The sequence below is a fragment of the Sciurus vulgaris genome, assembly GCF_902686455.1.
Source record: "Sciurus vulgaris genome assembly, chromosome: 13".
Classification (NCBI taxonomy): domain Eukaryota; kingdom Metazoa; phylum Chordata; class Mammalia; order Rodentia; family Sciuridae; genus Sciurus; species Sciurus vulgaris.
The window spans coordinates 35,288,276-35,301,557 of NC_136474.1; the positions used below are offsets into that span (position 1 = coordinate 35,288,276).

Below are 13,282 nucleotides of genomic sequence, written 5' to 3' on the forward strand. Positions count from 1 at the left end.
CTAATTTCAATACTCCACAAAGTGTTCCATGAAATACAAAAGGAGGGAAACTTCCAAATTCATTCTATGAAGTGACTATCACACTGATACCAAAAACAGTCAAAGACACATCAAGGAAAAAAAACTTCAGACCCAATAGCCCTAGAATCATATGATCAACTCAATAGATACAGAAAGTTTTAAAAAATACAGTACCCCTTCATACTCAAAACACTAGAAAAAGTACGGATACTAGTAACATACCTCAACATTGTAAAGACTATCTATGATAAGCCCACAGTCAACAGCACATGAAATGGAGAAAAACTGAAAGCATACCCTTGAAAACTGGAACAAGACAGGGATGTCCTCTTTCACCACCTCTATTCAAAAGTGTCTGGGAAACTGTAGAGAAAGTAAATAGACACACCAAAGAAATTAAAGGGATACTAAGGGAAAAGAAACAAACTATCACTACTTGCCAATGACATGATTCTGTATTTCGAGGATCCAAAAAATTCCATCAGAAAACATCTAGAATTCATAAATGAATTCAGCAAAGCAGCGGGACATAAAATCAACAGTAATAAATCTAATTCGTTTCTATTCATAAGTGGTGAATTCTCTGAAAGAGAAATTAGGAAAAGTACCACATTCACTATGGCCTCAAAAAAATAAAATTATTGGGAATCCATCTACCAAAAGAGATGAAAGTCCCCTATAATGAAAACTACAAAAGACTAAAGAGAGAAGTGAAAGAAAACCTTAGAAGATGGAAACATCTCCAATGCTCTTGGATAGGCAGAATTAATACTGTCAAAATGGCCATACTGCTTAATATAAATCTTATAAACATTTCAGCATTTTTACACATAACCAGAAAGACATAATCAAAAAGAAGACATTGGAGAAAATAATAAAAATACATTCCCTTAGTTTTTAAAAATTTTTCACATAAAAACATTTTGCTGCAAATAATTTTTTTTTCTTTCATACTACTAGAGATTGAATCCAGGGCCTGGTGTATGCAAGTGCTCTACCACTGACCTACACCCCAAAACCATTTTTTTCATTCCATTTTAAGACAGGGTCTTGCTAATTGCTGAGGCTGACTTCCAACTTGCAATCATCCTCCCTTAGACCCCTGAGTAGTTGGGATCAGAGGTTTGTGCCACAGAGCTCAACTATAAGTGACTTTTTAAATCCACACAGGACTCTCTAAATGACATTTGAATCTATTGCAAAATCAGTTTTGAAACAGACCACTATTTAAAACATGTTTCACACTCATTTCATCAAATCTGGCACTTCAGAATACACTGTGCAGTGGTGAACTATTTGATGCCATCTTCATACTCCAAGGGAAAAAGTACTATTGTAAATGAAAAAAACTCAAAAGAATAAAAACAGGGAAGCATTCTTACAATGTTATCTGTAAGAACAATTCCCTTTGTAGACTACAAAGCGATTGACAATTTTAAGCAATTTTATTTCTAAAGAATTGTCACAGAAAAAAAATGGCTCCAAGCTTCCCCAGACAACTACACTATTTGTCCTTCTCATCACATTAACAGTGACACATCTTACTCCAGACAGTCCCAATGGCTTCCCCCTGTGTTCTCTAAGGTCGGTCACATTCATAATCATGCTTCTGTTACACAATCAAATGTAATTATTTCTGGGATATTGTGGATTGCTGCATTTTCCAAACAGGTGTAGGTTTCTGTGGTTACTCAGAGGTTTCCCAGGGTGCCCCTCCCTAGACTGAGCTGTCATACCCAGAACAGCCCATCTGCCCATAAACATGGCCCATGCATCTCACACACATGGAACCACAGTTATGCAAACCACACAGGTAAAACCAACAACCAGAAAGCAATCAAATGCTGGCCCAGCCACAGTGAATGGGAATTATAAAATGTTAAACTCTCCTCTAGGAAACATTGCTGTCACAGCTCTGCAGTCCTGAACAGCTTTGTGTATTAGCTTTTCCAACCTACATCTATTCTCATTATGTCTGCAGCTCTTCCTTCCCCATTTGTCCAGTACTTGAAATTGCTGCCACCTGCTCCCTAATGTCACAATCACTACAAATTTTATCAACATCCTCTTAACTGACAGACATCTATCAGTTCAGGGATCCACTTGAAACACTGCAAGGATGACCATTCCAACAACTATTTATATGCCTGGATAATCTGTTGCTACAAACACTTTACATACCTATGTCCAACATCAAGAAAAACTTCAAGAGGTGCATGAATTTCTTTTATACACTGTGGTCCCTGGAGTGAGAGAAACTTTCCACATTCCAGGTCTGTGACATAGGTAAGTCATTCAGGATCTCCAAACATTAATTTCTAAAATGAGAATGAATGCTAATAATGTTGTAGTGAAGAAAAAATTAGTTATAATATTACAACACTGCATAATTCCTACTGAATGATTTTATCAGTTTTTATTTTTGTTTCATTATTATTACCAAAAACAGGATGATTTTGATGTTACCTCTGTTTATATTTTTACTGCATGATTGCCAATTTAAGTTTTCCTCACTACATAAAACTACACACAATTGTCCTATATTGTTTCCAGAATTAACCAATTAATTTTCTAGGACAAAAAGATATGTTTAATACCTACTAGAGACTTACAGTACTGAGAAGCAGGTGAATATTCTTTGAAGTAATTTTTTGATTCCCTTTTTTGAACATGATATTTAGTGGGTTTCTACTAATTTACTTTGGTGTTAAAGAACTGTCTTCTCTACTCCCAATTACTGCTGCTTTCATGGTTAACGAGCTACACTCACGCAGTTCTTCAAATTGACTCTCTTCTCTCCACACTGCCTATGCACACCTGCTCCTTGGTGCTGTCTCTCCAGCCCTTGGGTGAAATCCAGGGTCCTTTTAGCTTACCTGCATGTGTTGAAATAAGGAAAAATCCATTGGTTACAGTAATTACATTGCCAATCCCAGGTTAATAGTCAAAACAGGACACTTCATTGAAACATGAACTTTCTCCCAGGAACAGCCAGGCTTGCTGAAATCCTGTACAGCCAGGCCAGCAAGCAGGATGTAGACTTTTCAATTGGCATTTGATATATCTATCTCCTCCACCAGACCAGCCTAGTGATCGTGTCTTCTGACCACTTCAAGTCAAGCAGCTACCCTGAGAGTAAAAGAGGAAGAAGAAAATATCACTTGATGGATGCTGCTCTTCCCTGAGCCCAAAAGGATGCTCTCTGGAATGGACATGTGTTCAGAGGGGACCCCTTCAAGGGCATTCCCTGCATTTTCCAGGGCCCTGCTCCTGTAAGTCTCCCGGCTGGTCCTCACAGCTTTCCGCTCTTATGTGGGTAGAACTCTTGCTGTCACCATTTCTTTCCCAACCTCAGGGCTCTCAAGCTGTAGTCTAACTTTGGAACCTCTGGTGGGAATGCACTTATTCCCATGTCAACCTCTTCAGTGTTCCTGGGGACTTTAGGTAAATAACTTTACTTCTACATGACTCCAAGATAGTAAGAAAATGGTCTCTGATCCCCAAATGTCAGAAGGAACGTAGGCAGGTTCTCACAGTTGGTCCATAGATTGGAACCGTTTTAAGAAAAATGAAGAACAGTTGATTTGGAAAAGCTTGCCGTAAAGAAAAAGATAAAAAGTAAACAGTTCTAATACCAGGTTTCACTTGGGACTGAAGATCGTTAACCACCTCACCACTGCAGATTACACTCAGTCAGAAAAGAGGAAGCTCCATCTGGAAGTCACCCGATTGGCTGCAGTCAGCACTTTTGACCACAGGCACATGGTCAGATCAATCCTCAGCCCAGGATTGCCTGAAGCTGCCCTGCTGTGATTGGCTAAGATTTAGTTGCTTGGTTAAAAGGGAATTCCTATAGTTAAGATAGCTTACACATTATTTGCATATCGAGATAGGTTAGAGTTCACCATATATGGAGGCCAATTTGGGACAAATTTTATCACCCAATTATGGAGACTGGTTTGGGGAAAATTTATTTCAGTTTAACAATTAGCACCATTTTGTTCATATTTTTAAATCTTTGAGAGAGTGACCAAAAATTTAAAGTAGATACCGACAGTATCTTCTACAATCATCAAAATAGGACTTCTTGAATTTAATACAGAATTCAAAATTTCCCAATGTCAAGTTACTTAGATGAGCTGAGCAATCTGGAGCATGGCTATATTCCTACCAGTCAGGAAACTGAGGCAGGAGGATCACAAATTCAAGTCCAGCCTCTGGAACATCAGAATAGGAAGCAAATCTGGAGACCCTAATAAAAATGAAATATGAAAAAATAAAAAAACAGGAGATGTGGCTCAGTGGCAAAGCACCCCAAGGTTCAATCTCTGGTAACGCCACTGCCCCAAAAATGAAGTTAGATGTCTAACCATGACAAGTCCATGGGTTGTGTCAGGACAGCACTGCATGAGTGTTTGATCTGAGTACACGATGCAGTGTCCTCCACAGCCTGGGAAGGTCCTGCGTTCCTCTCATTGTTATAAGAAAATGTGATGCAACCCATTCAAATGAGGCCCAGAGCCTCCTATTCTGTAATCATCATGTAAAATCCATTCTTTTACATCATGGAATTAACTTCTGATTCTCTGTTTTATGCCTATGATTTAAAAATGAAAAAACATGTAACAAAATTAATAAAATCAAACTTCTATTTTAAAAATCGCATTCATTTGCTCGATTTTTCTCTTTTGAAACAAAATCACTTTTAGATTTTAATTCACTAAAAACAGAAAATAAATGACACAGATATTAATGTGAAACAATAATTGTTTTGGCAAAAATGCATAGTGGAGTAACTTACTAGAAATGCTTGAGACAAGAATCGTTTCACACTTCAGAATTTTCAATTTTGAAATATTTAAACACATTTTACTGGTTGAACATCCCTAATTCAAAAAGGTAAAAGTTAAAAAGTTCCAAAATCTAAAAGTTTTTGAGCACTGCTATGATGTTCACAAAATATCAAATTTGGGGTCATTTTCTATTTTGGTTTTCAGATTGGGTATTCTTAAACTGTATGTAAATTATGGCATATGAACACTTCATAATTTTTGTCATCATTCTTGTGAACTTGAACTCCTAGGAGGTTCTGGCTCGGTTTCCCTCTCTAGTTCAAAAATACAATGAGAAATGTCCAACAGGATGCAATATATGATATTGTTAGCAGATCAAAAACTCCAAACTTGGATCCTAGAGGAATAGGTGCAGGTGGAAATCCAATGAAGGGCATAAAACCAGAAGAAGGGACACAGCTGACACAGGGGTCATCTACTCACAGTAGTTTTAAAAGGCAGTAAGAGAAAACCTGAGGGGCAAGTTGACCCCAGTGTACAGTCAGCAATGCTGCAACTGGAGCTCCCCCAGGTGGATCTCAGTAGTGGCAGTTGGCAGAAAACACATTTGACAAACATTTTCTCTGCACCCTACTGACCTTTGGAATGCAGCAAAAGATTTCAGCTTTGTGAAAGTGTTTTCCTTTTTCATTGCAGGGAGGGATATTTCACATACACCCCTTTCCTCTGTGAAGCAGTCACTTTTCTTTTATGTCACCAAGTTCTTTCATCAAATGCACTCAAGGGCACCTGCATGTTGCTGGTACCTTCCTGGGTGTCAGTGACACTCACCATCTCCTAAAGGGCAGGAGGTGTCTCTACACAGTTCTCATTGGCATGAGGAGCTTTGTGTATTAAGGGGTTTACAGCAAGCTCCTGAGAGTGCTCTCAGGTATTCAGACTCTAGAAACTTGGTCTCTTTCTCTTTGTTCATTAATATAGTTCATAAGGATCTATAATATAGAAATGATGCTTTAGCTTCTCCCTGAGCTGAGATTTTATTTTATCATTTTTTGGAGGAGTCACATTTCCTCTATTTCTATCATAATTACTATCACATAATAATTGTATAAAGAAAGGGAACTCACTGGGGTATTTCCACACATGCATACATGGCCCTCACACCACCTCCCCCAGCACATTTTCCAATCCCTAGCAATTTTCTTCTACTTACAGATCTTTCTTGTTACGTTTCCACACATGAGAGAGAACGTGCATCACTTGTCTTCATATCTCTCTGTGTAATTTCATTTAACACAATAACCTCAGTTCCATCCACTTTCCTGGAAATTATAGGACTTCATTCTTCTTTATGGTCCAATAATAGTCTGTCATATAGATGCATATTTATATATATGAAGAAGCTATATATACATGTAAATAAGATTGAAAATATTTACATATGTATATAAAATATACATGTATATACATATATAGACATTCACCTATATACATGTATACATATACATATATACATGCTCACACACACCCACATATGTGTAACCATAGTTTTTTTCTCCATTCCCCTGCTGATGGACACCTAATTGATTCTGTACCTTAGCTATTGTGAACAGTGCCACAATCATCATAGGTATACAGACATCTCTATAGGCAGACTTAATTTCCCTCAGATAAACACTTATATCTGGGACAGCTGAGTCATAGGAAAGTTGTATTTTCAGGTTTTTGACAAGCCTCCAATCTATTCCCAAAGTAAATATAATAAACTACACTCCCACACTGTATACGTGTTCCTTTTTATCCATATCTTAGTCAGTATTTATTAATTTTGATATGATAGCTATTCTAACCTGAATAAAATCAAATCTCAGAATTTTGATTTGTGTTTTCTTGATGGTTAATGATATTGAGCATTTTTCATATTTTTATTGGTCATTTGTATTTCTTCAAGAAAGTTTTATTCAGATCATTTTCCCACTTTATTGGTTTATTTCTTTTAAGTGGTTTTGAGTTTTTTATATATTCTATATGCTGAGAAAAAAATAATTGACAGCCTACACACAGCCCTTCTTGTGGGAGACATCTCATTCCTGCCCCCTCCCCAGAATCCACAAGGACCTGGTCTTCCAACTTCTCTGTGAAGAACCAAGTCCACTCATCCTCTCATGTGACTCATGTCCCATCAACCTGCAAACCTGCTCCTTCTCATGTGAACCAGCTCACATGAGGAAACTCTCCCTGTCTCTCATCTTCTAGAAGATTTTCCACTACCTGGAGACCCTGTTCTCTAAGAGTCAGCCACCTTTGGTTACCCAACCAGTCAGGATTCAGTCCTTCTTTACCCTCCCCTGGACACAGATTTGGAACAACACCCCTGTATGCAGCCAGGATGTTCTACAACTGAATCCTCACCAGACCCCAACAGCTTATTGGTTGATTTCATTTAATCTTCATATCACTAATTCCTTACACCCAGAGGAAAAATGTTTGGTCAGTAGTTACTGTTAAACTGAAATTCCTGAGACCAAGGATATCTTTCTGTCCTTTCTATCCAAAGGGACTTATAAATCTAATACAATCTTGATCAAAATCCAAGAAGGCTTTTTTTGTAGAAATAAACAAGCTGATTATAAAATGTATGTGGGACTTCAAATGACCTAGAATGGCCAAAACAATTTTTGTGGAAGACCTAAAGATTTATATTACCTGATCTCAGGGATGAAATGATAACGAAAGCTACAGTAATCAGTCGTAGGACATCAGCATGAAGCCTGGAATACAGAGCAGTGGAACTAAAGAGATAGCTCAGAAACAGAATCACATACATATGGTCATCTGACTTTCAAAAAAGATTCTAAGATGATTTAATGGGAAATGAATGGTTTTTCAACAGACAATAGAAATGACTATCCAAATGGAAAAATAATGACCTACAAATTTCATCTCACATCATGTGTAAGAGGTTGGATTGTGATCTGCCAAGATGGACATCTAAGTCATAGGTTCCAGCATCTGCATGGATTTCAGGTCAGTCAATGTATGAGGAGCAAAAGTCCTTCACGTTGAGCACACTCCTCAGGATAAAAAGTGCTCTGTTGGAATGGATTAGGGATACTTTGCAAATTCTCTGTCCTTGAGGTCAGGAGATTAATTTGTTATAATAACCTTTGTTAGTAGTGGATTCTGAGAAGTAAGTAAGATATGTGATCTGCACACAGACAAAGCTAACTGTAATATGTAACCTAGGTCACATGATATGACCCTGGAATAGATAATAAACTGGACTGGTTTCCCACGGAAGCCATTTTTCGCTCTTTCCCATTTTGTATGCTTGCCTCTTTATTAGCTCTCCCCTTAAGCCTTATAGCTGAACTCCAATTAACCTGTACAGGTATCTGTAAGAAAAGACCATGTGCTTGGTTAAGGGACTGTCAAAAAGGCAATAAAATGAAGGCTTTTAAATGAGATTGTCCTGGGTTTGTTGTGCAATCTCTATATTCAATGACAAGCGTCTTTACACAATGAGGGGGAAATACAGGTAAGAGAGGAGAAACTCAGGAGATAGCCAAGGAAAGAATTGAGGGAAGCCTATGGTTATGCTTCCATATGCCCAGAATGCCGGCAGCCCAGCAGCTGAAAGAGGTTGAGAGGACTCTCCCTCAGAGCTGGCTGAGGAAGCAGGGACCTGATAATACCTTGATTTAGGTTTTGGGCCACTGGAACTGTGAGATTGTAAATGTCTGTTGTAAAGATCCACCTTGTGTGTGATCATGTGTTACAGCATCAGCAGAAAAATAACATAACACACAAAAATTAATTCAAATATCTGAGAGTTCTAAGTTTAATCTAGGACAATAATCTAATCTAGAACTATAAAGTTCACACAACAAAATAGGGAAAAATCCACATGAACTTGGTTGAGGTAGGAAGTGACTTATGAGAGAAAAAAAAATGAATGCTATCCATTAGCAAAAATCAAAATAAATAAATATAAATTAAAACAATTTATTTTAAGAATACACCATGAGGGAGCAGCTGAGGAGAGCAGGAGGAGGTAGTGGCAGCTAGAAGTTGCTGCTCTTTAGTGTAATTGGCAACCCATCAGGTATCCTTTCTCAGACTCAAGTTAGAAGTGAGTGTTGAGGGTGAGGCTGCCATTGCTGCTCTGAACTCCTGAAGGAGAGAATGGATTTATCAGGAGTGAAAAAGAAGAGTTTCATAGGAGTCAAAAAAAATAATAAAACATCAAGCACTAGGGATCCCCCTCCTACCAAAATCAAGGACTGCTCTAAAGTCAGAGGGACCACCAAGGACATGAGTGAGAAGGACTATGGCAAGGATAAGCCTTGGAAGAGTTTCAGTGCTTCCAGTGGAAGCAGCAGTGATATGAAGTCTCTGTGCAGTTCCACCTTCAGCTCAGGATCCAGCACAGCACAGTATCCAGCAGTGTCTCCAGCACCTCCTCTGCAACCAGGTGCTGGGGAAGCTCCAGCACATCCTGCTGCTCCCATTCCAGCAGCTCCTGTGGATCTCCCAGCCCTTCTGGATGCAGACATGGCACAGGTGGTGATCCTGCTCCAAAAGACCAACCACCTCAAATACAAAAAGGAGAGGAAATGCAGAGCCCTTCCCCTAAATCCAAAGTGCCTGTTGGAAGCCTCACCAGGAATGTGACCAAGGATAATAACATGGAGATATTTTCCACCTTTGCAAAATTAAAAAGATTGGCATGCCTGTAGAACGGTTGCATCCTCATCTATCCAAAGGCTATGCATGTGTGAAGTTTGAGAATCAGATGAAGCTGAGAAGCCACTGAAGCACATGGATGGAGGACAAATGGATGGCCAGGAGGTTACTGCTACTGCTGTGTTGGCCCCCTGGTCTAGGCTACCCACCATCCCAGTGATTCAGTCCTCTAAGAGAATGCTGCTGCCACCTCCTATATGGCATAGGTTGCCCCCACAGAGGAGGAGGAGATCCACTTTACAAGACACAGGTCCCCCATGAGCAGACAGTCCTGCTCTGCAGGACACTACCATCACAGAAACTGTTCCATTTCTAACTGCTCCAGATAAACAGACCCACAAAAACTCATCTATACCTTATGTTCCACCCAGCTCAGGGCTGTCACTTTCCTAGCTAAAGGAGTATTGGCAGGAGAGGACCCTTCACTTGGGCTGGCTTAAAAGGAAGCAGTTGAGGCCTTTCTTCTGCAGGCAGATTCTGGCTGCAGAAGTGCTGATGGTTCAGGAATGTGCCCATTGAGGTGCCCTGCAGGTTTCTGGTTAGAAAGCTCAACCATTACTGTCTGTTCAGTGGCAGAGCCAGCAGGGTCCAGGAAGCTTCCAGGTGGTACTCTGATCCAGACTCTTCACAGATGACTTGAGTCAGTCTGACACTCTTGGTTACACCCTTTCTGTTGCTGAGCTGTGTCCACAGGAAGAGGACCAAGCCCCATTCCTGTTAAGCCTAGTCTTTTCCCTGCTGCTTGAATACTCTTACAACCTATAGGGTTGTCCCCCACCTGTTAGATGCTACAAATGTTTCTGTCTTTCTACACCTTCCCACACACCCCTGCCCCACATTTCCCTTATTCTCTGAAATTGGTGACAAGATTTGAGCCAGCTCTGCAAGATCATGACTGCCATCATGGTGGTCCTGCAAGATATCTTGGAGACATGTACTTAATTTTTCCTCTCTCTTATTGTATAGTCAGTACTATAAACTTTGTTTTGAGTTCTGTTACATAGTAGCAGTTTAGATAAGGTTGGGTTTGTACTTTTTTATGTAGTGATGAAAATGTATTGAATAAATCTAGCATGAGAATGCAAAATAAAAAAAAAGGAATGTAAAAGGCAAGTCATTAACTGGAGGAAGCATCTCAATACAGATACCTGACAATGAACTCATAACTACATGTACAAAACAAACTTACCATTTTGTAGAAACAAAAAAATTCTAATTAAAAATTAGGTAAATTATTTAAACAGACCTAAATTTAGGAGGGAAGGGAACTTGGGATTGAACTCAGGGGCACTTGAGCATGGACCACATCCCCAGCCCTATTTTGTATTTCTTTTTTCAGTGCTGGGGATGGAACCCAGGGCCTTGTGTTTGAAAGGGAAGCACTCTACCGACTGAACTATCTCCCCAGCCCCCTATTTTGTATTTTATTTGAAGACAAGGTCTCAGTGAGTTCATTAGTGTGCCTGGCTTTTGCTGAGGGTGGCTTTGAGCTCATGATACTCCTGCCTCCTGAACTGCTGGCATTATAGCATATGCTACTGTGGCCAACTAAATAGACAAACAAATTTTACAAGAAAACATATGAATGGTCATTAAGCACATGAAACTCACTCAGTCAATAAGGAAAAACACATGAATACCACAATAAAAGATGTCCAAGTATGGTACTTATTAAAATGGATCAAATTAAAAATACCTGACAATGCAGACTCATGATAAGAATACAGAGAAATAGAACTCTCACACTCTGCTGCCAGATTAAAATGGTGCAAATACTTTCTTAAACAGTTCAGCAATTTCGCTAAAATGTAAGCATGGAACTACCATAATATTCACTATCCTATTCCTAGATATTTACCATGGAGAAATGAAATCATGCAATTAAACAAAGATGGGTATGTGGGTAATTATAACAGAGAATTAGATACCACTTTTGCTAAAAGCACTCATTACACAGGCCTTTCACTGCCCAAACAGTAACTTCAAGCAGGATAAAGTTTGCCATCTCTGCTTTCAATTTGGTTTTTATCATCTGAGACTTTGGACCATCTCTTTTCAGTTTTGTACAAAAACTACAAGGTTTATGAGTTTAAATTTAGCTAATTTATCTTGTCCCACTTTACAACTAAGGACACCAATATAAGAGTAACTTTTAAGATTTGCAGGGACATTCAACTGCCAGATTTTATAACTTCCTGTTCCAGACCCATTCAGTGGCTCCTACAAGTCTCCTGTCACTGTCCTAAACTGGCAATCAGTTTAGGTTCTAGGAGCAGTAGAGCCTCACAGACAGATCATTCCACTAAATGGGAACAATTACCCCCCATTGGAACTGAGGCTGCCACACTAAGCTGGAGCAATTATGCCATGTGTACTGATGGCTCCCCTTATCTGATAAGGCCTTCTCCAGAGCCACCTCATAGAACCAGTTCTGAGAGTAATGACCAACCACAACATAGCCTGATGAGATGAACTTCTTTATTATCTATGGAAACCCCTATTCAAACCCCACATACTTGACTTTTCAGACATTTCTGTAAAACCTCAAGGTTCCTGTCAATGCCTTGAAGCAGATCTTCGGTCATTGTACCCCTGCTCCTGTTCTTTCTGGTGTGGCCACACTGATTAAAACTCCTTTCCAGCCCTTCACCAGGAAGGCCTGGAACTTCCAAGTCTGTCCTCCAGAGGAGATGCCACCTGAGTCCCTATCAGGGGATTAATGCACTGATTACATTAAGGCTCTCATAACCCAAACTTTTCCTCTAAATCTTCATTGTCTCACACATGAGTTTCGCAAGTCTCCTCATATCTGAACAATGACATCTTTTCCTTCACATTATTGGTAAACTGTATGGTCTTTCTGGTATTATTTTCTTGTCTTTTTAGAGATTTATCAGCATATTACTATTTTAAAAGAAGTGCCTCTTGGTTGCATTGATATTTCTCTGCTGTTTCCAATTCTACATATCTGTTCTTTTCTGTTTCTTTCTTTCTGTGTGCATGGGCTTAATTTTTTTAGTCCTCATTGCCTTTTTTCCTGAAGTGAATTGGTAATGTTTTTTGAGACATCTTTTTATTAATTAATTCAGCTATCTTTCTTGAGTTATCTTTATATTAGTTGACTCCTTTTTTGTAATGTGGGCATTTCAGTGTGACAAATTTTCTTCTAAGCACTGTTTTCATCTATAATCCTGAGTTTGATATTATATTCACTTCAAAATATTTTCTAAATTTCCATGAGCACTTGTCTTAGACCCATTGACTATGAGAATTGAACTGGTTAATGTGTTTAAGGAATTGAATGTTATCTTTTTCTTGGTGATTTCTACCTTAATATCAGGTCATATAAGTGTTTTATGTAATTTCCATTCTTTCAATTCTGCATAAATTTGATCTAAGACTTAAGAAGTGATCACTCCTGGTTTACGTGGGAAATGGTGCCATTACCATGCTGGTTTTGTTACTATTACTCTGTAGTATAATTGAAGGTCTAGTATTGTGATACCAACTGCTTTGCTCTATCTTCTAAGGATTGCTTTAGCTATGCTGGGTTTGTTATCCTTCCAAATAAATAAACTAAAAGCAGTGTAAATTGCTTTTATAAATTGCTTTTTCTGTACCTTTTTCATCTGGTTGACTTCCTGGGTCCAGGCCAGAGCCTGCACATAGTCAAAGCATCCAGCTTAACACTTCCAGGGACAAAAGTGAGGGTGTTAATCATT

At 38.9% G+C, this 13,282-nt stretch overlaps 1 pseudogene across 1 annotated transcript; it reads left to right on the top strand.

Moving 5' to 3' along the window:
• Positions 1-8,999: 8,999 nt before the first annotated feature.
• LOC306643106 lies at positions 9,000-9,821 on the top strand (annotated as a pseudogene). Its single transcript has one exon. The product of its transcript is annotated as an uncharacterized misc_RNA (transcript).
• Positions 9,822-13,282: the final 3,461 nt, after the last annotated feature.